The sequence below is a fragment of the Megascapheus bottae genome, chromosome 4 (assembly GCF_031878675.1).
Source record: "Megascapheus bottae isolate mThoBot1 chromosome 4, mThoBot2.hap1, whole genome shotgun sequence".
NCBI lineage: Eukaryota > Metazoa > Chordata > Mammalia > Rodentia > Geomyidae > Megascapheus > Megascapheus bottae.
Genome location: NC_143512.1, coordinates 18,477,110 through 18,505,092, shown reverse-complemented (window position 1 = coordinate 18,505,092; position 27,983 = coordinate 18,477,110). Strand labels below are relative to the sequence as shown.

Sequence of the window (27,983 nt, the reverse complement as noted above, 5' to 3'; positions counted from 1 at the left end):
GTATGCTTACCCACGATTTTTCTTTTTTTTTTCTGGCCTATACTTACTACCTTTTGTCTCCCAATGTAGATGATAAAGAGTGGTTTGAGTAAAACAGGACAGATGAGATTCCTTTGGCTCATACTTCTTTGCACACTCCTTTCAGGAATTTGTGACCTTTTCTCTGGCAAGGGAGAAGTCTGATGTTGCTTTCTTATATTTGTGAAGAGCAGAACCTTAGAGGGTTATCTGTACTTTACCAGGACCTATTATATGCCCAGGCATTGCTTTTATATTCTGGAGATACTAGCATACTAGACACAGTTTCTTCTCCCAGAAGTCTTAACAGATTGTTGAGAAAGGAAAAGCATAAGACATGATATAAACAAAGTCAGCTTTAATCAGTAAAGTTCTTTCAGACAAAGTGACAATTGCTATAAAATGGAAAAAGTTACTAAAATGTAGCCCATTAAAAGGACAATGACACAAAGAGGTTAGCTGCTTTTGAAGACCTTAGACGAGGGAAAATAATATTCTCACTATTTTTGGACAAGAGAGAAAATAGTATTCTTACAGGGAGACCATTGTGAATGAAGTGCAAGGGAGCAAAGTGTAGAAAATTAGACCAGAAAAGTTAGCAGGGCCAGATCAGGCAAGACATCTTAGACCAAGCTAATTATTTTTATTTTTCTCTGAAGAAGACTGGAAAGTCACTAGATGGATCTAATTTAATGAGAGATAGACATGCTTTGACTTGTCATTTTAAATGCTGCAGGGTAGGAAGTGTCATACTGAGGACCATTGAAAAGATGCTGCAGGATTCCCCTACAAGTGCCCAGCATAATATGGGTGAGCTAGGTGTCCGCAGGATGCACCGGATGGCTTAGATCTGTTGTGTACATGAAGAGACTTATCAAGGAAGATTTCCCATTTCTGGCTTGTTCTGGTGGCTGCATACTTGTGCTTCTGATGAAGGGATGGCATGATGAAAAAGGTCTGGTTTCATGGGGGAAAATGAGTCTAGTTTGAAAGAAATGGAATCAGAAATACTTTTGAGACTTTGAAGATGTTTCATACTGAGCATAAGTTCTATCTAGAGTTTTTTTTCTTACTGATTTCCCCATGTGGAGCCTTATCCTCCAGTTAGTTATTTTTGTGGCTTGCTCCCTTATTTCACTTAGGTCTCTGTTCAAATGTCAGCTTATCCATGGGGGCTTCTTGAAATAGCAGCTCCTGATCTAGCAGATTTCTATGTAAACTTCTTGTATAGTACTTGCTATTCTCTTATCCAGCCTGAGAATGTCTTCCTTTTCTGGCCTGCAAAGTAGGACACTGCACCTAATGATTTCTGGTACTACCTCCATCTGTAATAATTACCATATCAAGTTTCTATTGCCCCCTCAATGGCCCACCTGTTCTGTGTTTTATTTGAGAACATTGTAGTTGTACTAGGGTGTGTGTGTGTGTGTGTGTGTGTGTGTGTGTGTGTGTGTGTATGTGCATGTGTGTTTAATCTTTCTTCAAATTGCAGTCATTCTTGGTGGTTAGAGACAAACTTCGAGTTATTTCCTGAAGCTTGGTTGGTCACTTTGTGTTCACATGATTGACAAGATGATTATGCAATTCTAGTGTTTCTTCTTTGGCCTTTCAGAAAAAAACAATTTTGGGTTTAGTATTTCTCAAAGTGATATACTCATACTGCAACAAAAATATATCTAATTAATTTTTTAAATTAAAAGCAATGCTCTGCTAGCTCATCCTATTCTCTCCACCACAGAAGCAGTCAACTAAATATATATTTTTTCTGTGTGCACTGAATGTGCTCATATACTCTTTCCTATTTAATTAAGCTATTATGTATTATGTACTATATTTCCCCCCTCTGCAAGTCCTGGAATAGAAACTGCTGTCCCTGAGCTTCTGCTCTCAAGGCTAACACTTGACCTCTTAAGCCACAGCACCAGTTTTTTCTTTTCTTTTTCCTTGCAGTTAATTTAATAAGAGCATAACCTAGTGGTAGAGTGCTCAATCTAGCATGCACGAAGCCCTGAAAGAGCTGGAAGTGGTGCTATGGCTCAAGTGGCAGAGCACTAGCCTTAGGCAAAAAGTGTCTAAGTTCAAGCCCCAGGACTGGCAAAAAAAAAAGTCTCAATGGGTTTTCCTTCCCAAGCTGCCTTCAAATGGTAGTTCTCAGATCTCAGCCTCTTGAGTAGCTAGGATTACAGGGGTGAGTCACCAGTGGCATCTGGTTTAGTTGCTTTTTTATTAGAGAATTTATTAACATTGATTTTTTTAAATATATTTTTTATTGTAATTAATAGAAGGGTTACATGATATTTGCCAGATAAATGGTGCATTAATTCCCATACATTGATACCCTTTCACATGTCTTGGTCCCCATTTCCCTTCCCCTCTCCCCCACTCCTCATCTTGTTTTCCCCCGTTCCCTATCCAATTTCAGATAACCAAATACAAATAAATATATCCGATATATCAGGTAACAAAGTGAGATAGTGTAACAATATGAGATAACCAAGGGACAGTAGAAGTGATGAGAGATAACATAGTACCTTAAGAACAACAATCATTAATTATATGGCTTATGTTTACATCATATTTTAAATGACAAGTTTAACAAACAATTGTTCAAGGAGGGAATCTCTAATTACATTCTCAGGGACTTAGTATTTAGAACTTCATCAAAATTAGGCTAAAGGTTTCTATGTCATAGAAACATATCAATTTATAAAATAAAACATTATGATTATAGAGTCATAGGTTTTTAAGTCTATATAGTTATGTTTGTATTTCCATTACCATGTCCATAGCTTAGGGTATGCAGTTATTGAGTCCTCTCTCTTGTACACTTTGGATTTAATAACCGCATATTAAGGATACGATGCGCCTTTTGTTCCTTAGGTCTTGACTTGTCTCACTCAGCATGATTCGCTCTAGATTCATCCACTTCCCTGCAAATGCCATTATTTTATCTTGTCTGTTGGCTATGTAAAATTCCATTGTGTATATATACCACATTTTCTGTATCCATTCATCTGCAGTAGGGCATCTGGATTGTTTCCATCGCCTGGCTATTGTGAATAGTGCAGAGATGAACATAGCTGAGCAGGTGTCTTTATAATATCCTGGGTCATGCTGTTCAGGATAGATGCCCAGAAGTGGTATGGCGGGATCATAGGGAAGGTCTATTTTCAGTTCTTTTTTTAAAAAATATTTTTATTGTAATTAATAAAAGGGTTACATGATATTTGCCAGATGGTGCATTAATTCACATACATTGATACCCTTTCACATGTCTTGGTACCCATTTCCCTCCCCCAACCACCACCCACTCCCTGTATTGGTTTTCCCCCCTTCCCTATCAAGTTTCAGATAACCAAATACAAAAAAATTTAATATATCACATAACAAAGTGAGATACTGTAACAATATGAGATACCTAAGGACAGCAAAGGAGATAAGGGATAACATAGTACATTAAGGACAACAATCATTCGTTATATGGCTTTTGTTTCAATATCCTATTTTCAGTTCTTTAAGGAACCTCCACACTGCTTTCCAGAGTGGCTGAACTAGTTTACAATCCCACCAGCAGTGCAGTAGGGTTCCTTTTTCTCCACAACCCCGCTAGCAACTGTCATTGTCTGAGTTCAAAATCTTGGCCATTCTTGTTGGGGTAAGGTGGTATCTTAGGGTTGTTTTTATTTGCATTTCCTTTATGACCATAGATGATGACCATTTTCTCATATGTTTTCTGCCATTTTAATCTCTTCTTCTGATAGGTCTCTCTTTAGTTCCGCTGCCCATTTAGTGAATGGTTTATTGGGTTTTCGGGGGATTAGTTTTTTGAGTTTCCTGTAGATAATGGATATTAAGCATTTGTCAGATGTATTGTTGGTGAATATCTTTTCCCAGTTGGTTGGCTGTCTCTCTACTTTTGTGACTATGTTTTTATCTGTACAGAAACTTTTTATTTTTAGGTAGTCCCATTTATCGAGTCTCTCTCCAATCTGCTGTGACCCAATCTGTTCAGGAATCTGTTGCCTGTGTCTATGAGTTCCAGTGTCTCTCCTACATTATCATGTAGCAATTTCACGGTTTCCGGTCTGATGTTGAGGTCTTTGATCCACTTTGAGTTAATGTTTGTGCATGGTGAAAGGCTAGGGTCAATTTTTAGTTTTCTGCATGTGGCTGCCCAGTTTTGCCAGCACCAATAATTGAATAGACTGTGTTTGTTCCAATGTATATCTTTGGCTCCTTTGTCAAATACAAGTTGCCTATAGGTATATGGTTCTATTTCTGGGTCTTCTATTCTGTTCCACTGATCTTCTGGTCTGTTTTTGTGCCAGTACCAAGCAGTTTTTGTTATTATGGCTTTATAGTAGAGTTTGAAGTCTGGTATTGTAATACCACCAGCCTTGCTCTTTTTGCCTAGAATTGTTTTGGCTACTCCAGGTCTTTTCTTGTTCCATATGAATCTTTGGATTATATCTTCAATTTCCATAAAGAATGTCTTTGAGATTTTGATGGGGATTGCATTGAATTTGTATATCAGTTTTGGCAGTATAGCCATTTTCACTATGTTGATTCTCCCTAGCCATGAGCATGGGATGTCTTTCCATTTCCTAGTGTCCTCTTTAATTTCTTTCATTAGGCTTTTATAATTTTCATTGAATAATTCCTTTACTTCTTTGGTTAAGTATATTCCTAAGTATTTTATTCTTTTGGGGGCTATTGCGAATGGGATCATTTTCTTGATTTGGCCTTCTGTTTGTGTATTGTTGGTGTACAAGAAAGCTACTGACTTCTGAAGGTTGATTTTGTATCCTGCCACTTTGCTAAAGTGGTTTATTAATTCTAGTAGTTTGGGAGTGGAGTTTGTTGGGTCACTCAAGTAGAGGATCATGTTGTCTGTGAATAGGGATAGTTTAATTTCTTCTTTCCCTATGTGGATCCCTTTGATGTCCTTTTCTTGTCTTATTGCTCTGGCTAAGGGTTCCAGCACTATATTGAAGAGAAGTGGAGAGAGTGGGCATCCCTGTCTAGTTCCTGATTTTAAGGTGAATGGTTCCAGTCTTTTACCATTTAGTATAACACTGGCTGTAGGTTTTTCATATATGACTTTCACTATTTTGAGGAATGTACCTCTTATTCCTATGTTTTCTAGTGCTTTCAACATGAATGGATGTTGTATTTTGTCAAATGCCTTCTCCGTGTCCAGAGAAATTATCATATGATTTTTATCCTTAGCTCTATTGATATGATGTATTACATTGATTGATTTGTAAATGTTAAACCAGCCTTGCATTTGTGGGATGAAGCCCACTTGATCATAGTGTATGATTTTTTAAATTTGTTTCTGGATTCTGTTGGCTAATATTTTATTGAGGAGTTTTGCATCTGTGTTCATTAGAGAGATAGGTCTGTAGTTTTCTTTTTTTATTGGGTCTTTCCCTGGTTTAGGGTGAGAGTAATATTAGCTTCATACAATGAGTTTGGTATTGCTCCTTTTGTTTTTATTTCTCGGAAGAGTTTCAAGACTATAGGTGTTATTTCATCTTTAAATGTCTTGTAGAATTCTGCAGTGAAACCATCTGGACTTGGGCTTTTTTTGGATGTCATATTAACATTGATTTTTACATCATATTTTAAATGACATGTTTAACAAACAGGTGTTCAAGGAGGGAATCTCTATATACAATCACTGGCACTTAGTTTTTAGAATTTAATCAAAATTAGGCTAAGGGTTTATATATCATAGATACATATTAATTTATGAAATAAAACATTATGTCTATAGTCATAGGTTAGTTGCTTTTTTGAAAGATGAGAGGATTCTTTTCTTTAGCTTATTTTCTATGTGTTCTAACTTTTGTTAGCTGTTAGTTTACTTTTTCTACTGGATATATTTGAATATATAAAAGATTATTTAGATAGTGTATCTTGTGTATTTCTCTTTTAAAATGCTTACTTTGTTATTACTATTTTTTTTTCAGTTATGGAGCTTGAACTCAGGGCCTGCAGGCTTTCACCGAGCTTTTTCACTCAAGGTTAGTGCTCTACTACTTACAGCGGCAGCAACATTTCCAGTTCTCTGAGGATTAATTGGAGATTAGGGTCTCTGATTTTCCTGCCCAGGCTGGCTTTGAACCTTGGTCCTCATATCTAAACCTCCTGAATACTAGGATTACAGGCATGAGCCACCAGCACCCAGCCATTATTTACTTTTTATTGAGTACAACTATATTAGATGAGAGTATTCATTCTGGTTATGTAAACATTACCCACTCAACAGAAAATGGGGAGTCCCCAGGAGATTTTTTATCTCCAATTAACCACTCAAAAAACCCAGAAGTGGGACTGTAGCTTAAAGTGGTAGAGTGCTAGCCTGGAGCAAAAGAGCTCAGGGACAGTGCCTAGGCCCTGAGTTCAAATCCCACAAGGGAAGAGAAACAAAAAATTTTCTTTTCATATTTTCCATGTAGGAAGATTGATTATAGCAATGTACGGCCTTTGAGTGACTCTTGGGTCCTGATATTGGGTTCAGAATACCCATTTTTTGGTCCTATATTAGAAAAATGTTTTCCATAAACACTGAATTTTCATCTCTTCTTTAACAACTTTATTTTTATTGTTATTATAAAGGCATTGTACAGAGGGGTGAGAGCTACATAAGTAAGGTAAAGAGTATATTTGTTTTTGGACAAGGTTAACCCTTCACTCTCTCCTAGTTTTCCCCTCTGTTTCCATAGTATCTAGTGAATACCATTGCTGCCTTTGTTTACCCCTGTCCTTTCATTTCTGTGTCTCCTTTACTAATTTATGTTTTTTGAATGTCACAATTAAATCTTAAGAGAAACGATTCCACTTTCTGAGAATAATTATCCCTAAGAATATTCTCCTAATTTTACTTAGAGCTTTTCCTTTGCTTTGCTTTACTGTTCTTTAGAATTCTTAAATCTGTTTTTCTCCTTGACCTATATCTTCCTTTAAAAACATTTCTTCTCTGAAATGTTATTTCTTTAATGAACTTTTCTTTTTTGGGTGGGAGGGGCTTGAACTCAGGGCCTGGGCACTGTCCTTGAGCTTTGTCAAGGCTAGAGTGGCTCAAGCCACAACACCATTTCCGGCTTTTTGTATGTGTATGTGGTACCAAGGAATCGAACCTATGACTTTGTGCATGCCAGAGGAGCACTCTACCACTAGGCTATGCTCCTGGGCCCATGTTGTTTCTTTAATTTAACTTTTTTTTTCTTTCTTTTTTTTTTTTTTTTTTTTGCCTATTCTGGGGTTTGAACTCGGGGCCTAAGCATGGTCCTTGGGCGTTCTCAAGGGTAGAACTCTACCACTATTTCTTTAGTTTAAATAAATCAAATATCTTGACCTCCTTGTTGGTAGTTTCCTTCTCATATCAGCAGTTTTTGCTTATTTCTAGTACTTAAGACTCTCATTATTTTTTCTCCCTAATTCAACTTTCATATAATGTTTAACTGGATCTTTTATATGAGGACTAGATACCCTAACCTCTAGAGATCCCTTGTATCCACTTTCATTACAACTAGGTGAGTCTTTCTTTCACAGTGCTTATGGTTATTCAGTATGCTTCTAAATATGGTTCTTGAGGTGGGTTCCTAAGCCAACTTTGAGAATTATAGGCTGTTACTACTTTACATGAACTATTTTGTAAGTTGAATAAAATTTGAAAGCAATACATTATTAACCAAGAAGAAATAGATATTTACGCAAGCTTTGAGCTCAATCTCATCCATACATTCATTCATCCATCAATACAACTATTCATTCATTCAATTATGTATCAGACCTTATACTAGCACTATGAGGCAACAGAGAATTAAAAGCAGATTAAGGACCGGGAGTTTGGCCTAGTGGTAGAGTGCTTGGTTAGCATGCACGAAGACCCAGGTGTGATTCCTCGGTACCACATACATAGAAAAAAGCCAGAAGTGGTGCTGAGGCTCAAGTGGTAGAGCTCTAGCCTTGAGCAAGTCCAAGTATAGTGCTCAGCCTCTGAGCACAAGCCTAGGACTGGCAAAAAAAACAACAACAACAAAAAACACTTATAGAGATAGCAATCTGAAGGGGAAAATATCTTTTGTTATTGTTACTGTATTTTATTGTTGGGATAATGTACATAGGAGTTACAGTAACATTCATCAGGTTATGGTTACATCACTTCTCAAACCTTGAATGAATCTTCTCATAATTTTGTTCCTCTTTCCCTCCTTCCACTCCCTCCCAATTATCTTGTTTTCTCCCTTCGCTTCCCCATTTCAAATGAACAAATAAGTGTGTATGCAGTATACCAGATAGCACATGAGACTAAGTCCATAAGTGGAAAAAAAAAAGAAAAGAAATAACTTCACATAGTACATTAAGAACAGGAATCGTAAAGTTTAACCTCTTGTTTCCATATCCTAGAGTTCATTTCTGTTAGTCTTATCCTATATGACTATATGTACACAGGTTTTGAGCTCTTGTGATCGTCTTCTAGGAGAATCCTAGATCTGTACTAATTATTACAAATGAGGGAAACCATGGAGCCTATGTTCCTTTGGTCTGGCTTACTTCACTTAATATGATTTTTTTTTTGTGGGTTGCATATGTGTAAGTAATATTAAGATTTTTGGGGAGGATTCAGCATTGAAATATGTGTCAATATATTTATTAAATATACTGAAATAATAATATAAAATAAATAATAAACAACAGAAAATAGAGTATTCCATAATAATCAATTCCATAATATTCAAAATAGTATAAAATAAAGAATATTCACTTTTTTTGAAATACAGCTTTAAAATAATTTTTTAGCCACCTTAGTAGGTATACCATTGTGGTTTCAATTTGTAGTTCTTTAATTATTTTGAACATCTATGTGGTTTTTAATTGATTATTTGAATATCTTCTTTGGAGGAATAGTTATTAAGTTCCATTGTTCTTTTAATAAATGACTCATCTAGTTCTGTGCTGGTGGCTCACACCTGTAATCCAGCTACTCAGGAAGCTGAGATCTGAGGATTGCAGTTCAAAGCAGCCCAGGAATGAGTCAGTGAGACTCTTATCTCCAATTAACCACTAGGAAATCGGAAGTGGTGGTGTGGCTCTAAGTGGTAGAGTGCTACCTTTGAGCTAAAGAGCTCAGGGACAGTGCCCAACCCCAAGACAAAAAAAAAAAAGAAGAAAGGATTCATCTTAAAAAAACAAATTAAACTGTTAATGTCTTAACAAAAAAACAGCTTTAATGCCAAGTCACCTGGGAAATACTTTGAAAAGGAGCTCTTCTTGATCCCAGTGAAAGATACGAATAAACCCTGACATTTTTCATTTTTTGAGTGCTAGTAACCAGACCTTGTACCACTTTAAATTACATTTCTACTTTTAGCTTTTTTTCTGATTAACTGGAGATAAGAGTCTCAAAGGTTTTTCTTCCCTGGGCTGGCTTTGAACTGCAATTTTCAAATTTCAGCTTACTAAGTACGTAGAAATATTGTATGAACCAATTGTATCCTGCCTATGTCTGGGAAATGTTTATAAGTCTTCAAATATTTGTGGGTGATAATTGATTACTGAATTTATTTTATTCTTTCTTGCTTGTCTAGTTCTTGTTTTTGTGACAAGGTTTCATTATGTTGCCCACACTCTCTCTGAACTTGTGATTTTTCTTCTTCAGACTCCTAAGTGCTAGAATTACAGGCATGGTTTATCATGTCTGACTTCTATTAGATTTCATTGCCAAATGACCAGTTTTATTGTACCCTGTTGCAATTTTACTATTTCCCTGAACAGAATTCTTCATAGGCTTTAAAATTTTTCAGTTTCAGGGCAGGAGTTTGGCCTAGTGGTAGAGTGCTTGTCTAGCATGCACGAAGACTGGGGTTCAATTCCTTGATACCACATGTATAGAAAAAAATGCCGGAAGTGGTGCTGTGGCTCAAGTGGTAGAGTGCTATCCTTGAGAGAGCTCAAGGACAGTGTTCAGGCCCTCAGTTCAATCCCCAGACTGGCAAAAAACTTAAAAAAAAACTTTCAGATTCATACTTCTTTCCCAGATGTTTATATATATTTCTATTATTCATTTCTTCCTATTTGGTTAGAGTCATTGATTGTTTTATTATTTATAGCATTCCTGGGTTATAGGAAATTTTGATTCATGTCAAATTAACTCACATTTGGTTAATGTCAAATGTGTTCCAAGGTTATTAACGAGAAATTATGCTTGGTATTTATAAAGCATTTCTATATACAAAGCAGTCTTTAGATACTAACTTACTGTATTTTTCAATATACCTGAAAGATATATTATTAATAATATTTGTCCTGATGTCAAACCCGATGAAGCACCTGCTTGATGTAAATGTCTAATATGATAAGTTAGTTGAGAAAAACCTTTGCTTTTCAACTTGCTGACAACTGTTTCTCCAGATATCATATCACTAATATCTTGACAGATTTTATTTTTAAGAAGCAATACATCACAATGTTATAAAAACTTGATAAATTATACCTTGTCTTAGTAGAAAAACCATGAATAAAAATCTGCCCTGTGGTATTTGAGTTCAAGATAAAAGGATAAAGGATAAAGCAATCTTTTTTTTTTAGTTTGAAAGTGAAATACCTTGAGAAGTGATTAACCTCTTTAAAACACTCTGAATTTCAAGTGGGTTATTTGAATATGTAACAGTAAATCAAGTTCAACAATCACTTATGAGAGAGTGCAAAGAATGCTAAGAAGTGGATTCAAACTGAATCTTTGCTTTGAATACTTTGGTAATCCTTGACCAGATCTTCTAATCTTGATATTTTACTTACACAATCACGGGGTAACAGGAGGTCAATTCAAAAAAAATATGGAAGATGACTGGCTGAGTGCAAACCTTCATTATCAATTCCTTGGCTTATACTTACTTTTTAAAAAAGCTAGTTACCAAGCTTTTCTAAAATGGCACATTACACTACATACTCAAATTATTGTGCTACAAATACAAATAGCAAAATGTCTGTATAGGATGTTAACACGGTTCAAAAGCCATGTTAACTCTATGAAAATCACTCATGCATACTGCTTAAAATTAAAAAGCTGGACAGCACAGGTGGTTGTTAATGTCTCTCTCAAAACTTCATTGTCTGTTGACTAAAACTGCAGTCATCTTAAAGATTAATTGAGATTGGTGGATCTGTTCTACTTCCAAGGTCACTGACATTGTTGTTAGCACCAAGCTTCTGTTCTTTAATAGAAGAACTTCTCCAGAAGCTGCTTATGACATGGAAGTTGGCTCTTCTTAAGGAGAGAAGTCAAAGAGAGGAAAGAAGAAGGAAGGGTTGGGGAAAGGTGTCTTGTATAATTTAATTTCACAAGTAATATCATTACTATGATTATTGCTTGAGTCTAGCAGAAGCCAATGACATGCTCATATACTTCTACAATTATAAGTCAAATAAGTGTTTGACTGTTTGGGTTTTTTTTTTTTTCAGTCTTGGGGCTTGAACTCTGAACCTGGGCACTGTGTCTGAGCTCTTCAGTTCAAGGCTACCATCCTACTCCTGGGCCTAAGCATTGTCCCTGAGTGCTGCAGCATAAGGCTACTACCCTACCCCTTAAGCTACAGTGCCACTTTTGGTTTTCTGGTGATTAATTGGAAATAAGACTTTAGTGGACTTTAATGCCTGGGCTGGCTTTGAACCAAGATCCTCAGATCTCAGCCTCCTGAGTAGCTAGGATTACAGGCATGAGCCACCATGACTAAATGAATGTTTTTTTTTAAATACCTTTTCCTCCTCAAATATGTTGTTATGACAACAGAAAGCAATGGGCTACCACATGTAGAATATATAAAAATTATTAATGTGTATTAATGTAGGAGGAAATTTGGTGAGGATTGAAATATTTGCATTGTCCTAAAAATGCCTTCGTATAGACTATTGATGGGAACTGAGCATGAAATCTTCCTAGTAACAGAATGAAAAGATTGGCGAATTCCTGGTCCAGGTGATTGACGGGCATCATCCATGAAGAAAAGCATTGTATGTGTCCAGGTGAAGAGTGAACCCACTCTCCTAAGGAATACTTTAGTTAAGAGTGCAAAACCTTAATCCAACCATGAGCAAACATTAGACAACACAAAATGCAGATCCGTTGATTTTTAACTATATATATATGCAGAGAGAGAGAGAGAGAGAGAGAGGGGGAGAGGGAGAGGGAGAGGGAGAGGGAGAGATTGAGAGAGTTTTTTGGGTTTTTTTTGGCCAGTCCTGGGGCTGGAACTCAGGCTCTGAAAGTTCCAAGGAATCAAACCCTGATCTTTGTGCATGCTAGGCAAGCTCTCTACCACTAGGCCAAACTCTCAGATCCTCTTGGAGATGCGGTTTTGTTTTGTTTTGTTTTGTTTTTTTCCCCAGTACTGGGGCTTGAAATCAGGGCCTAGGCTTCTTTTGCTCAAGGCTAGCACTCTACCACTTGAGCCATAGTGTCACTTCCAGCTTTTTCTCTTTATATGATACTGAGGAATTGAACCCAGGGCTTCATGCTTGCTAGGCAAGTACACTACCCTCTTGGGGGTTTTTCACTGAATTGCATTCCACACATTAGGGCAAGATTGTGCCATGTATCACTATGCTTCTGACCTATTATAACTTGCATGTACTTTCAGATTTACTAAAAAATACATTCATTTGGCTTAGTAATCCAAAGGATACAAATGGCAAGCTTTATTCAATGTTCAACTTGAAGCTTGTCTCTCAGGCCACCCTGTACTCCTATCTGGAGCAATCAATGATGACTGAGTTTCTGGTTTATCTGTCCAGGTGTATTTTATGTGCTTACAAGCAAATATTAATCTCTTCTATCTTCTTTTGTGAATTGTAGCTTCTGTTCACATTGTCTTGCACTGTTCCCCTCTCCCTTTTTTATTGTCTGGGAAATGTATCGAGGGGTTACAGTTACATTTGTCAGGTAGTAGGTGCATTACTTCTCACACATTGATATCCCTTCTCATGCTTTTGTTCCCATTTTCCTCCCCCCACCCCTCCCTATCATCTTGTTTTCCTTCCTTCCCTGTCCTATTTCAAATAAACAAATAATCATATATACAATATACCAGGTAACAAAGTCAGATACAGTAACAATATAAGATTAATCAAAGGGGAAAAAAGAGAAGAGAAATAACATAGTACATTAAGAACAACAATCAGACAAAATAAAGTTCTTGTTTCCATATGCTTTATGTACCTAGATTTTGAGCTATTGTGATCCTCTGCTAGGAGAGTCCTAGATGTGTACTAATTATTACAAATGAGGGAAATCATTGAGCCAACGTTCCTTTGGGTCTACAGAAATATGGAAATGCATCCCAGTCTGAGGATGTTGATTTGGTGCTTTTTCCAACAATTAATACTAAATTGTTACTAAACCATAGCCTAATTATTCTCATAGCCTAATCATACCATACCTAATCATTCTCCAATTCTCCATGTTGAATCAATAATTGCCTTCTAACTTTTTTTACAGAGGCTCTTGGGGATATATTCTTTGTACACTGTGCATCACAACCATATGGGGTCATTATAAAGCATGCTGATGCCTAAGAATTTGTTCAGTTATCTTAGAGTAGGACCTGGACATCTGTATTTTTTCAAATATCTCAGATTATTTCAGTATGCAGCTGGAGGCAAGATCTGACTTAGAAGAGATAGCTCCAGAATTGAAATCAGTGGTCATCAAAAACCTTTATTCTCACAGCTGTTAGCTATGAGTATATCAGCATGATGAATAATTTTTGTCTTTTTCTAAGCACTCTAACAAAATCAAACTTTCTGATATTTTTTTCTTTCACTAACTAAAGGGAATGGGGAAGTAGAAAGAAAGAAGAAAACTCCTTTTCTAGTATCTTGATTCAACCATACTGATTCTGTGTCTGCTCTAGGCCATTGTGTTTAATTTCAAGGATATACAAATTAATAGCATAGCTTCCACATTGCAGTTAAAGAATTTGTGATCTAGTACATTGTTTACATAGTAGACACATTTCACATATCTGCAGTTCAACATGTATGTAACTCACATCTAGTTAAAATTGTGTTAAATTTATGGATGTATTTTTGACAGTACTAGGATTTGAACTCAGGGCCTCATACTAACTAGGCAAACACTTTACATTTTCTTAGAGCCACTAATTAAAAGACTATTCTCTCTCCCTATTAAATAATTTTGACATTTCTGCTGAAAATCACTTGACTATAAGTGTGAGGATTTATTTTTACAATTTTTTTTTGCCAGAGGTGGATTTGAACTCAGGGCCTGAGCACTGTCCTTGTACTTTCTCAAGGCTAGAGCTCTATTACTTGAGCCTCAGCATCACTTCCTGCTTTTTTATATGTATGTGGTACCAAGGAATCGAACCCAGGTCTTCGTGCATGCTAGGCAAGCACTCAACCACTAGGTCAAACTCCGGCCCTTCAATTTTTTTAAAGGAATATAAAACTATTTATTGACCACTGTTCACCATTATTTACAATAAAGTAAACAATATACACTTGGGTAACATTCTGATTACTACAAAGTTGTTTTTCTGGCTTTTTGGAACCAGTAACCCAATACTGAAAAAAATTGAGCCTACATGTTAGGAATGAGTTAGGGTAAAGAAAAAGCATGCAGGTCAACAATTCTAAAATTTTGTCCACTCATTTAGGCCAACAAGTCCTAAATAGTTGAAATCTCTAACTGATTTTACATTTCCATGAGCAGAGTCTTAGCTCACGATCTATGAGCTTTTAGTATACACATTCTAATATTTTGTAAAGGAATGCTCATTACAGAAACTTTTAATGAAAGGAAATCAAAATTTATCTTAGTTGTCTCATCTGGGTGAGGGAAGCTGTTCATAGAGATACTTTTCCTTTCAAGACATTTTGCAAACCTATTGCATTTGCTATCTATGGCAGAGGCACGAGGACCTAAAGTTGAGGCTAGCTTGGCTACCTAGTAAGTTCAAGGCCAGCCTGAGCTGCCTAGTGACTCTGTCTTAAATAACAACAAAATAAAACAAGGGCCAGGGATGTAACACAGTGATACATCATTTGCCTACATATGCAAGGCTCTGGGTCTGATGCCCAACACCTCTAAACAAGGAAAATCTCCAAAACAAAAAACTACCCATGTAAGTATTTTGCTTACACACACACAAACATACAAAAGAATTCAGGATGGTCCTTCAACATAGCAGTTAAAGACAAGTTGTTCTGATTAAGTAATGGCCAAAAAAAGTTGCCTTATTAAAAAAACACCAATCTATTCCTGAATACAGAAGAAATATACCATGGTATTAAATATTCTTTTCTGATAAAGGAAGCAACTACAGAAAGCCTTAATTATATTTGTTCAAAGTAACCAGTGCTATTGGGTGAAAAAAAAAAACTCAACAACTCCTAATACTACTTTCAACAATGCAAACAATTATTGAGCTTCATCTTCTGGACAAGAATGCCAAGTTAGTCTCTCTTCACAAAAAGCTATTACAATCTAGGACACTTCATATTTGCCTCTTTTGCCAGAACCAAGTCAACTTCATCTGAATCTTTCCATTTCAGGAAAAACATCAATTCTCCACTGCTGTCTGTGACACCAATTATTCATTCAGAATCTAGACCTCTAGCAAAGCCCCTTGGTTTGTCAGCAGTATCGCTTTTTTTCTTTGATTTGCTGTCATCAGATTCACTGTCTGATAAAGATTTTCTTTTTGCACCATCCATTTCTTTACCAGCTTTTCAGAATTAAGAAATGCTTCAATTAATTGTGGACAATCTAAATTTTCTTCAGGTTCCCAAGTATCATCAGCATCTGTAAATCCCTTCCACTTCAGGAAATATTCCACTTTCCCGTTCACTACACATCAGTCCAATACTTTTTCCACAACAAATCTTCAGCTCTGCTGCTTCAACTTTTTTACTCTTTCCATTCTGTTTCTTTTCCATTTTTTGCAATGTAGTTTTGTTAGAGGCCATTTTTAATTGTAGACTTTATTCACCACGTCACATGCTCCTGGACACCATCATGCAGCAGCAGCAGCATCTCCTATTTCTACAATTTTTATACTAAGCCTTTTTGTTGTTGTTTTCTGGTCCTGGGACTTGAATTCAGGCCCTGGACACTGTCCTGGAACTTCTTTTTGCATAGACTAGCATTCTACCACTTGAACTACAGTGGCACTTTTGCCATTTTCTGAGTAGTTCGTTGGAGATGATTGTCTCCCGGACTTTCCTGTCCCAGCCCTGCTTTGAACTGCAATCTTCAGAATCTCAGTCTCATAAGTAGCAAGAATTACAGGCGTGAGCCACCAGTGCCCAGCTTCTAGTTCATTTTCTGTATGTCTAGCTTTATAGTAGGTTCATTATTTATGGTTTAAAAGGTTAAGACAGGTTCTTGCCATTTAGCCTAGGCTGGCTTTGAACTTAATTCTCTTTCCTTCACCACTTGGGTGATAGCATTGGAGTCCTGTGCCACCATATCTGGCTTTATGTAGTATCTTAGCTGAAATTTTCATCAGTGACAGATAAGTGCAGTTCAAATAAAGAATCAAAAGAAATATCAGAGCTACTAGAAATATGAGCTAGCAGCTTTATCCCATAAGCTATATACTTCAATTACCCAGTTATTGGTCACTTTTAATTTGTTATGGCATTTTCACAATAATTGGACAAAAAAGTAGAAATATATAGCACAGTGATGTTCTCCCTTTTCTCTTTCCCGCAAGCTTTTATGGTTCCTCCCTGCTTTCTTTGCCCTTTTACCAGTTTCAGCAAAAGCAGGTCTACATCAAAGGAAGAGTTTGACCTTATTATTTCAAACCTGAGCCTATTTTAAAAGGATAAATCCACCAGTCTGTTATCAGTGATTTTTACTTTTTTGTAAACAAAGAATGCCAATGATCTTCAGTATAAAAAGCACTGAGATAGAAACAGCAGAGATGAAAATGTCTAATCTGACATCTATTTTGTTGCAGAATCAGGGCTATAAAAATCCATTCTGTGTTTCTTTTATCCTATTGCTTCTTCATAGTAGTGCCAAGTGCAGGTGTTTTAGTAGAAGCTAGGCCAAGGATTCTCAGTATTTGGGACAGGATTATGAAAGCAAACAATTTGGGAAAGACTAGATCACTACTACACTGCTGGTGGGAGTGCAAACTTGTTCAACCACTATGGAAATCAGTATGGCAGTTCCTCAAAAGACTAAACATAGACCTCCCCTATGACCCAGCAATTCCACTACTTGGCATTTACCCAATTGTCCAGATCAAGGTCAGACTAAATCTACTAGCACAACGATGTTCATTGCAGCACTATTTACCATAGCAAAGATATGGAACCAACCCAGATGTCCCTCAGTTGATGAGTGGATCAACAAGATGTGGTATTTGTACACAATGGAATTCTATGCTGCTGTCAGGAAAAAATGACATCGCCCAATTTGTTAGGAAATGGAAAGACTTAGAAAAAATCATATTAAGTGAAGTAAGCCAGACTCAAAGGAACATAGGCTCAATGGTTTCCCTCATTTGTCCTAATCAGTGGAAACCTTGGTCTCTCCTAGCAGAGATTTGCAATAGAACAAAACCTAGATACATAAGGCCATATAGTATGACACTAAATGAAAGGACCTCTAGGATATAGAAACAAAAGCCATATAAGGAGTGATTGTTGTCCTTAATGTACTATGTTATCTCTCTTCTCTTTTGCTATCCCTTGATTATCTCATATTGTTACAGTTTCTCACCTTGTTATCTGATATATTGTATATATGCATATTTGTTTATTTGAAGTTGGATAGGGAAGGGGGGAAAACAAGATGAGGGGTGGGGGTCGGGGGGAGGGAAATGGGGACCAAGACATGAGAAAGTGTATCAGTGTACGTGAATTAATGTACCTTCTATCTGGCAAATATAATGTAACCCTTCTATTAATTACAATAAAAGATATATAAAAAAAGAATATGGAGAAGATGGAGATGAAAGACACAGCCTGCCTTTGTATTGTGCTGAGCCCCAATGAATTCAGAATTTTAGAATTTGGAATTAGATTTGAAATATTTGATGTTTACTCAATTCCTATTGAAGTTTGCAAGATGCTCTGAGAAATTAAAAGCAGAAAGAATATGTGTTTGAATACCAATCATGAGGATAATACTATTCTTGTCCTGGGGTTGAACAGAGGGTTTCAGGTTCTTGCTATTTCACATTGTGTTTATTCTAAAAAGAAAAGTGAAATTCTTTCATAGTTGGAGAAGCTCTTTGTTAAGAAATTCTCACAAATGTTATGGCTCCTATTTATTCTCTTAATCTCGGTACGTTGGTTGATTTTCTGGCCTCATTATGTCTTAAAAATTTAAGTTCAATATAGAAATTGTACTGAAACTATAATGACAGCTTAAAACTTAACACTGTGTAAGACTGTATGTTTGTTATGTAAATCAGGCAAAGCATATAACAAAATTTATAGAATTAACTACTCTATATCAATAGAATTAAAAATAGACCTTCAGGGGCTGGGAGTCTGGCCTAGTGGTAAGAGTGCTTGCCTAACATGCACAAAGACCTGGGTTTGATTCCTTGGTACAACAAACATAAAAAATTTCCGAAGTGGTGCTGTAGCTCAAGTGGGTAAATGTCTAGCCTTGAGAAAGCCCAAGGACAGAGGTCAGGCCCTGAGTTTAAGCCCTAGCACTGGCAAAAAAAAAAAAAAAGTAGACCTTCAGTCTAAGGTGAAAATCAGAACTGATCAACTTTAGGTTGGATACACTCTACTTGGACTCTATGACTTTGGGTCTTTTTTGTATTACTTTCATCAACTTCTACTCTGTTCTAAATTTAAGAATTTCTGTCCTTATTGTCTATGAAGTTTCTTGCTAATAATGGAATTATAATAGGAAGGCAAAGTATAACTGTGGCTGTGTATTATTCCTGCATTGTATACACTCAAAGAAGAGTTATTTGTTATTCTTAATAACTGTATGTATAAAGTCAAACTTTCTGCATCTTTTCCCACAGAGATATTTTGAGAGTCTTTTTTCAAGCTCTGTGTTCAGTCATGAAATTACTTGCTAGAGTATTGCTGCCTTAGACTCTTTTGAAGAGGATTTTCAATGGACAATCATTTAGTAATTTTAGAACATTTAAGGAAATGAACATTTGAATGAATCATTGACCCAAACAACAACAAAAACCTTCTGTATTCTTTTAAATACTTCAGAAAATTGCATGTCATCAGCAGCATTTTACGTACAGTGGAGCATCCCTAGATCTTTGCTCCAAGAGTAGAATGAATCACACTTTTGGGAACTATCTAAAAGGTTCACTTCCTATCACTCACCATAAGATGTGTGTTTTACCTCATCAGAGAATAACAGAAGTAAGCTAATATTAAAATAGGCATACTAGCTAGAAAAAAAATTGTTACTTTTATCATCCAAACAATTCTTCTGAATAAGGGGAATTAATCAAAATTTAAATGTTGATTGCATATAGTCTCTATATTTTCCAAACTAATGTATCTATTTGAGATATTTATTGTTATACTTCATGTGTTTAAAACTATGCCTAAAAACATTGAAAGTATATTTAATGATCTGGGTTGTGGTTACATGAATGAATACACTTTATAAAAAGAAATAATTATTTAGCCAGGCACTGGTGGCTCAAGATGGCAATCGTAGCTACTCACTAAGCTGAGATCTGAGGATCATAGTTCAAAGCCAGCTCAGGAAGGTGTCATGAGACTCTTCTCTTCAATCAATCACAAAGAAAAGCTGGAAGTATCACTGTGTCCTAAGTGGTAAAGTGTTGGCCTTGTTTCCTGTATGCCAACAACGAGGGGAGTGAGGCAGAAATCAGGAAAGCAACTCCTTTTGCAATAGCCTCAAAGAAAATAGAGTACTTAGGAATTAACTCAACTAAGAGTGTAAAGGATCTTTATGATGAAAATTTTAAAAACCTGAAAAGGAAATTAAAACAGATCTGAGGAAATGGAAAAACCTCCCATGCACCTGGAATGAAAGAATTAACATCATGCAAATGGCAATCCTGCCAAGGGCTATCTACAAATTCAATGCAATACCCATCAATATCCCAATGGCATTCTTTAAGGAAATAGAAGAAGCAATCCAAAATTTCATGTGGAATAACAAAAGACCTCATATAGCAAAAACAATTCTTAGCAGAAAGAACAGTGCGTGAGGAATTTCAATACCAAACATCAACATTGAAATGTCAGTTGTTTAGATCAATTTTTCATTCCTTTAAAAACATCTAACTCTTGCTTTATATAACGGTTGCCAACTATTTAATTTGTGACATTCTTATGGGAAATGTTGGTGTGTGTTGTCTACACTGTATTTGAGACATTTAGGAATACTTTCAAGCCTTTTACTTTGAGAAATTTAGCAGATTAATCATCCTGAAAAGCACTTGAGCAGAAGGTAAAACAAATAAATTCTAAAATGCATAACCTTATAAGAAAGCAATGGAAATGCACATCCAAGAGGGGACAGAGGAAGAGGGTTGTTTTTTGGTATCTGAATGTTTCTGCAGATGAAACTAGAAGTTCTAGTGACTGTGAAGGGGAGTTGAGATGAAGTAAAGGGTTCTTACTCCATGGGTAACTGGACTGATGCCCTTACATAAAGCTTAGACCCTCAAAAGGTAGCATTTCTATTTTCAGACAGTTCATGGGCATTAGTTATGCTATCATTTATTATCTTTGTAACTTTTAAATATTATACAATAAACTTAACTTTTTTTTGACAGTCGTGATACTTGAACTCTGGGCCTGGGCGCTGTTCCTGAGCTCTTCAGCTCAAGGCTACCACCCTACCCCTTCATTCACAGCTCTGCTTCTGGTTTTCTGGTGATTAATTGGAGATAATAGTCTCATGGACTTTTTAGTGCTCAGGCTAGATTTGAACTGGGGTCCTCATATCTCAGCCTCCTGAGTAGCTAGGATTACAGATGTGAGCCACCACACCTGGCTAAACTTTAAAAATTTGAAATGAAATATTCTGTTATAATCCTTGGAACCTCTACAGGGCAACCTCTCTGCCCACAATTGTGTCTTATTTTTTTCTTAGTGGCTTTTTTTCTCTTTTTTAAAAAAAATTTATTGTTGGGATGATGTACAGAGGAGTTACAGTTACATTAATAAGGTAGTGGAATTAAACTGGACATTATTATTTCTCATTCATGAGTTATGTAGATGAGACATTCTTGAGATTATGAAAGTTAGATTAACTTTCCTAAAGAATAGCCAGGAATCTGCCACTGCTCATGTAAAGCCACTAATTATCATGCCCACCAGAAGTATTGATACAGTTTAATTGTATAAAATATCGCTGAGAAGCTACAATCCTCTTTTAACAATGAAACAAAGGATCATGGCTTCTTTGCAGTACTGGAATTCAATACTTTAGTTAAGTTGGTTGATATCTGGTTTAACTGGATCAACGGGTTTTCTTTCCTTTTTTTCAGTTTATTTTATTGTCGGGTTGATAAAAGAGGGATTACAGTTACATTTGTCAGGTAGTGGGTATATTACTTCTTGAACATTGATGCCCATTCCAATGTTTTTTCTCCCAATTCTATCCCCTACTCCCTCCCTATAATCTTGTTTTTGCTATTCCCTTCCCTATTTCAAACAACTAAATGAATGTGTATAGAATATACCAGGTACCAAAGTTAGAAACAGTGACAGCATGAGATAAACCATAAGGAGAAAAAAACCAACTAAACAAACAACCAAACAGAAAATGGAGAGAGAGAGAGAGAGAGAGAGAGAGAGAGAGAGAGAGAGAGAGAGAGAGGGAGGAAATAACCTCACCCAGTAGGTAGAGAGCAACAAACACAAAAATCAAGCCAATGAACTCCATATCCTGCAGTTCATTTCCCTTATCCTCATTCTATATGACCATATCCACATAGCTATTAGTCTGTAGTGGTCTTCTGCTAGGAGAATCCTGAATGTGCACTATTTATTGCAAATGAGGGAAACAATGGAGGCTAGGTTCCTTTGGGTGTGGCTTACTTCAATTAATATGATTTTTTTGTCTTTCCATTTCATTACAAATGAAGCAATGCCATTCTTTCTGATGGCAGCATAGAATTCCATCTTCTTTATCTATTCATCTACTGAAGGACCTCTGGGTTGCTTCCATATCTTAGCTATGGTAAATAAAGCTGCAATGACATTGTTGTGTTAGTAGCTTTAGTATGTTCTTGTTTATTGACATGGGTAAATGCCCAGGAGTGGAATCGCTGCGTCATAGGGGAGCTCTATGTTTAGCCTTTTGACTAACTGCCATACTCCTTTCCAGAGTAGCTGAACTAGCTTACACTCCCACCAACAGTGTATTAGTATTCCCTTTTATCCACATCCCAGCGAGCATCTGTTGTTATTAGATTTCTTGTTAATGGCCATTCTAACTAGGGTGAGATGGAATCTCATAGCTATTTTATTTGCATTTCTTTTATGGCCAGATATGTCAAGCATTTCTTCATGTGTCTGTTGGCCATTCTTATTTTCTCATCAGAGAAGTCTCTCTTTAATTCTTTAGCCCACCTTTTAATGGGATGATTGTTTCTTTGAGGACTTGTTTTTAAGAGGTTCAACTATTTTTTTGCCAGTCCTGGGGAATCAAACTCAGGGCCTGAGCACTGTCCTTGGGCTTTCTCAAGGCTAGAGCTCTACCACTTGAGCCACAGAACCACTTATGGCTTTTCTATGTATGTGGCACGTAGAATAGAACCTGGGTCTTCATGCATGCTAGGCAAGCACTCTACCACTAGGCCAAACTCCTGGCCAAGAGGTTCAGTTTTTTTAAGATTGTAGGTATATTATAGATATGAGGCCCTTGTGTGTTGTATCACTAGTGAAGATCTTCTCCCATACTGTGGGCTTTTCATTTAACTTGGTAGCTATGTCCTTTCCTGTACAGAAGCTTTGCAGTTTAAAGCAGTCTAGACCAATGGCTTTTTTACATGTCTCCCCATAGGATCTTTTCCCCTGGTAACCCAGGCTTTAGCACATGTATGTCCTAATGTATAAAATGAAAATTTTCTATCTCTGAAGTCCTGGACTCAAGTATCAGCACAGTGCCAAGCCAGTATATTCCATCAGCCACAGTATTTTTAGAACCATCTGTACTCAAAGCATGGGGGAACATGATCTTAGACATATACTGAAGAAAAGGACCCATGACTTGGTAATATTTGATAATTTATCCCACTGTTTACTGGAAATCCAATATAAGAGTCTCTGGTACTCTTAGGTGCACATGAACTCACTTCAATGTTGTAAGCATAATTCATTCAAATAATAGGTCAGCAGAGACCTACAATAACAACCTTTCATGTGGTGCATTGCGCCAAAGGAAATCCAGATATTATAATGCTGTACAAGGAGGCTAATGAAACAACTGGAATAACAACTCAGCAATTGGAGTTACTTTAGGGCCAGAATAATTATTCCTTCACTAATTCACTCCACTGCAACTATTTAGTAAGTGTCTGCCTGGTACCAGTTATTACTGCTGTTAAGAAAATACCTCTCTGGGTATCACTGTGAGAACATAGTAATGAGTGGTGGTGGTGGTAGTGAGAGAATCCCGTTGACAGTAAAACTTAATTGCTAGAGCTGGAGGAAGAATTTCAAGTAGACAGGTTCAGAGATTTCTAAGAAGTAAAAGCAATGATCCAGGTGACAGTTTTAAGTAGTTTTAAGAGTGGGAGAGGAAGGCCTCAAAGGGGAGTTCTAGACTTTTTGCAAATGGAATTCACTATCATTTCAAATTGCTTTGTCCAGCGTAGGTCACAAAATGTAGGTCATGATTTGCACTCATCTCTGCTTTTGAGACATTGCCATGTGTCTTCTATAAGTGCTACCAGCAGGGAGTCCAGTAATGTTCAATGAAACTAAATATATTTTTCAAAGTGCTTTTCAGTTCTCCATGAGGGAGCAAAGAGAAGGGTTATCTGTGACTCTATGACTGTCAGAATATTTAGTTGAAGTAAGTAACTTTAGCTTTCCCCTTGTGAGCCTTAGAGTGTATTTTTTGAAAAATAACTAATATGATCATGAAAATAAAGTTGAGAGACTCGACTCTGTGAGAGATTGCCTTTCTAGTCTCAGCTTGCCACAGGAATAGTTCTTGATGCTTTACTCACCTGCCATGTCGTTTGATTTACTTTTTCTGATATAGGATATTGAGAGGTCACAGCTCCAGCTTTGTTTCACTATGATCAATCAATCATAGTATGAAACAAACCAACTTCTGGAAGAAAATCTGAGTGAGAATTAGTTTCTAGGTGACCTCATATAACATTACTCCAACCAAGTGGGAAAAGAGTGCGGGTACCAGAATAAACAATAAACAACTCCAGCAGATGCATATTCCTTGTACTCATAAGTCTTATCTCTGGGTAGATGCCTAGGACAACTCTTCTCATGATCTTCAGGGTATGGAATGAGGTTTTGTTTCTTGAACACCCATGAGCCAATCTCCTGTGAGTACTAACTACTCCTTTTCCCTCTGTGTCAAGTGTCTATGGTATCTATGATAGGACTCAAACCATTGGAACTTAAAACTATGTGGCAGATTTTCATCTTCACATCAGTGGTGCATATCACATATGATTTTTGCTTTGATTTCCTCATGTACTTTTTGTCCTACTAGCACTAGAATCCTAACCTCCCTGCTTAGCTCTTTTTATTATTTTTAATATATTTTTATTGTAATTAATAGAAGGGTTACATTATATTCACCAGATAGAAGGTGCATTACTTCATATACATTGATACCCTTTCTCATGTCTTGGTCCCCATTTCCCTTCCCCCACCCCAGCCCCTCATCTTGTTTTCCTCTCTTCCCTATCTGACTTCAAATAACCAAATACGTATATATACAATATATCAGATAACCAGGTGAAATACTGTAATAATATGAGATAACCAAGGGACAGCAAAAGAGATGAATGATAATCTAGTGCATTAAGGACAACAATCACTCATTATATGGCTTTTGTTTCTATATCCTGGAGGTCCTTTCATTTAGCGTCATTCTATATGGCCTTATCTTTTCATTCTTTCGTTAGGGGACTTTAATCACTTTCTTACACATACCCTAATGCTTTATCTCAAAAAAAATGGCTAGAAAATTTCCATCCAAGCATATATTTTACCTCAGTTTACTCCATACATGTATTTTATTTTTATTGTCTTGAAGTAATTGTACAAAGTATTATCATTCAACATGTCAGTTTGTAAGTATCATGTATCTTGATCAAGATCACTCCTTTTATCATTCTCTCCTTTCCTTTCCAGTCCCATTCATCTCCTCAGTTTTTCTAATAGGATAATCATTGTATCATGGATTTACTCTCCTCCCCCACCTCCCTTTGAGGTCTCCCCAGCTTTCTAATATTCATTTTGCTAAACCGTTAGATTAGATACACTGTTTGAATTCTTCTCTTCTGTGCACTCTAGAAATTCTCTATTTTTTTTTTTTTGCCAGTTCTGGGGATTGAAATCAGGGCCTGGGCATTATCCTTGGGCTTTCGCAAGGCTAGTACTCTACCCACTTGAGCCACAGCACCATTTCCAGCTTTTTCTGTTTATGCAGTACCAAGAAATCGAACTAATGGCTTTGTGCATAGTTGGTGAGCAGTCTACCACTAGGCTAAACTCCCGGCACCTCCAGAAATTCTTATGAGCAATTCAGCTCAGGGTAGCTTTTACTCACCCTTCTAAAACACTGTGGGTTGTCCTGCTATGATTTGATAGCCAGTCTTGATCCTTCACTTTGGAGTCTATCTCCTTTTTCTTACAAGATCGTCTTTGAAAATCTGATGGGAAGCATACAAGATGACAGTTTCTCTTTCTGAATTCATATCATTAGACACATGAGAGGGCCATTATCACCTTAATCAAGAAAAAGCCTCAGAAAACAAAATCTTTCCTTGAGCCGATGAACCATGCTAATAACTATCACATCTTTTACATTTTTTTTGTCAGTCATGGGGCTTGAACTCTTGGCCTGGATGCTGACACTGAGCTCTTCAGCTACAGGCTACCACCCTACCCCTTGAGCCACAGTGCTTAATTGGAGATAAGAATCTCATGGACTTTAGTGCCCTGGCTAGCTTTGAACCTTAATCCTCAGATCTCAACCTCCTGAGTAGCTAGGATTACAGGCATGAGCTACCATGTCTGGCCATCTTTTACATTTTTGTTATATATGAAAAGTCCAAAATTTTTTAGATTAATATCTGAGTATCTTTCATTGAGCTGGATGATGACATAAGCTTTTATATAGTGAACAGTCACTCTCCTCATTCCATCCAACCACTACCTTTTCATCTCATCAAACTTTTAGGCATTTGCAGGAAATTAAATATAGGAGATGCAAGCCACAGTTTACCTTCACTGGCTGTTCTCTCCATTGTGCATTAATATATGTTCTTATTTTCCTGAAAGAACTCATAAAACTCTGGATATAATGAGTTGTATTGTGGGAAATAAATCAAAACTGAAGTGTGTGTGGGGTGTGTGTGTGTGTGTGTGTGTGTGTGTGTGTGTGTGTGTGTGTATGTTAATGCTGCATTCTACTGATCCAAAGAAAATAATGAGTTGCATATTTTCCAAAACTGTTATGTGATGTAACTATACCATTGTAATCTGTACACAGATGTAAGACACATGAAATCTCTGTGCTCCTTGGTGGCCCGTCAAGGGCTGACTTCACTTGTTATGAAGCTGAGAGAGAACAACTCAAGAATGTAATGGGAAAATCCCAAATGTATATGTAATTGGTTACAAATCACAGAAATACCACTCTGTTTATACCAGAAAGACTGACTCCATCTTTTAGGAATTGGGAGAGCCTTTTCCTGTTACCACAAAACTGACTATGATAATTTTTTTTTTTTTGCCAGTCCTGGGGCTTGGGCTTTCTCAAGGCTAGCGCTCTGCCTCTTGAGCCATAGAACCAGTTCTGGCTTTTTCTATATATGTGGTATCAAGGAGTTGAACCCGGGTCTCTGTGTGTGCTAGGCAAACACTCTACCACTAGGCCAAACTCCTGGCCCGACTATGATAAATTCTATCCTTCAACTAGTGGATCAGGCTTTAGAGGTTGACAACTGGGACCCAAGCCTAGGGGCCTCAAGAACTGCCTTTTGGCAATAGAAGGTGGAGTATCTAGTGACAAGGAGTGAAACCTCACTTCATGTCTGTAATGATCTCTTGGTACTTACTCTCAGAGTGAGAAGATTTGTGGAAATGGCTAAAGACTGCTCCAACTTGGTGTGGGATGGCAATAAAAGAATAAAAGGACACACAGAACAGTGAAAAGAATCTTAACTTGTCATTTGACTATTTGGACCATTATTATGCATTTTGTGACCCAGTACCTTTTTTATAATACAAATTCTTCAGTGGCAGTTAAATGCTGAAAAATATTCTATTTTTTGCATCATTCAGTGGACTAGGTTCTCAGGCCAAAATGATATCCTTAATCTCCATTCAAACTCACTTTAAGAATTCCTCAGCCTGTTGAACATTTTCAAATCCTCATATGCTTCATTCACCTTTAAGAAATTTTTTTATTGTTGGGGTGATGTACAGAGGGGTTACAGTTCATTCATCAGGAAGTGGGTACATTACTTCTTTTTTTTTTTTTGCCAGTCCTGGGCTTGAGCTCAGGGCCTGAGCACTGTCCTTGGACTTTCTCAAGGCTAGAGCTCTACCACTTGAGCCTCAGAACCACTTCCGGCTTTTTTTTTCTATGTATGTGGTACCGAGAAATCGAACCCGGGTCTTCATGCATCCTAGGCAAGCACTTTAACCACTAGGCCAAACTCCCGGCCTGGTACATTACTTCTTGAATATTGTTACCCTTCACTTTTTTAGGGTTCATTTCCTATATGCAGTGAGTT

The 27,983-nt window shown here is 36.9% G+C and overlaps 2 long non-coding RNA genes across 2 annotated transcripts in view; one reads left to right on the top strand and one right to left on the bottom strand.

Moving 5' to 3' along the window:
* Positions 1-6,056, top strand: part of LOC150064126 (uncharacterized) — an 87,678-nt gene extending 81,622 nt beyond the window's left edge. The window contains exon 3 of the long non-coding RNA XR_016535243.1: positions 5,994-6,056. This is a non-coding gene — a long non-coding RNA (uncharacterized LOC150064126). The remainder of the gene's footprint in view (positions 1-5,993) is intronic.
* Positions 682-25,888, bottom strand: LOC150064125 (uncharacterized). The gene is made up of 3 exons (XR_016535242.1): positions 25,790-25,888; positions 1,392-1,623; positions 682-999 (listed from the first exon to the last, which is right to left on the bottom strand). It is a non-coding gene; the product is annotated as an uncharacterized LOC150064125 (long non-coding RNA).
* Between the last annotated feature and the right edge of the window lie 2,095 nt (positions 25,889-27,983).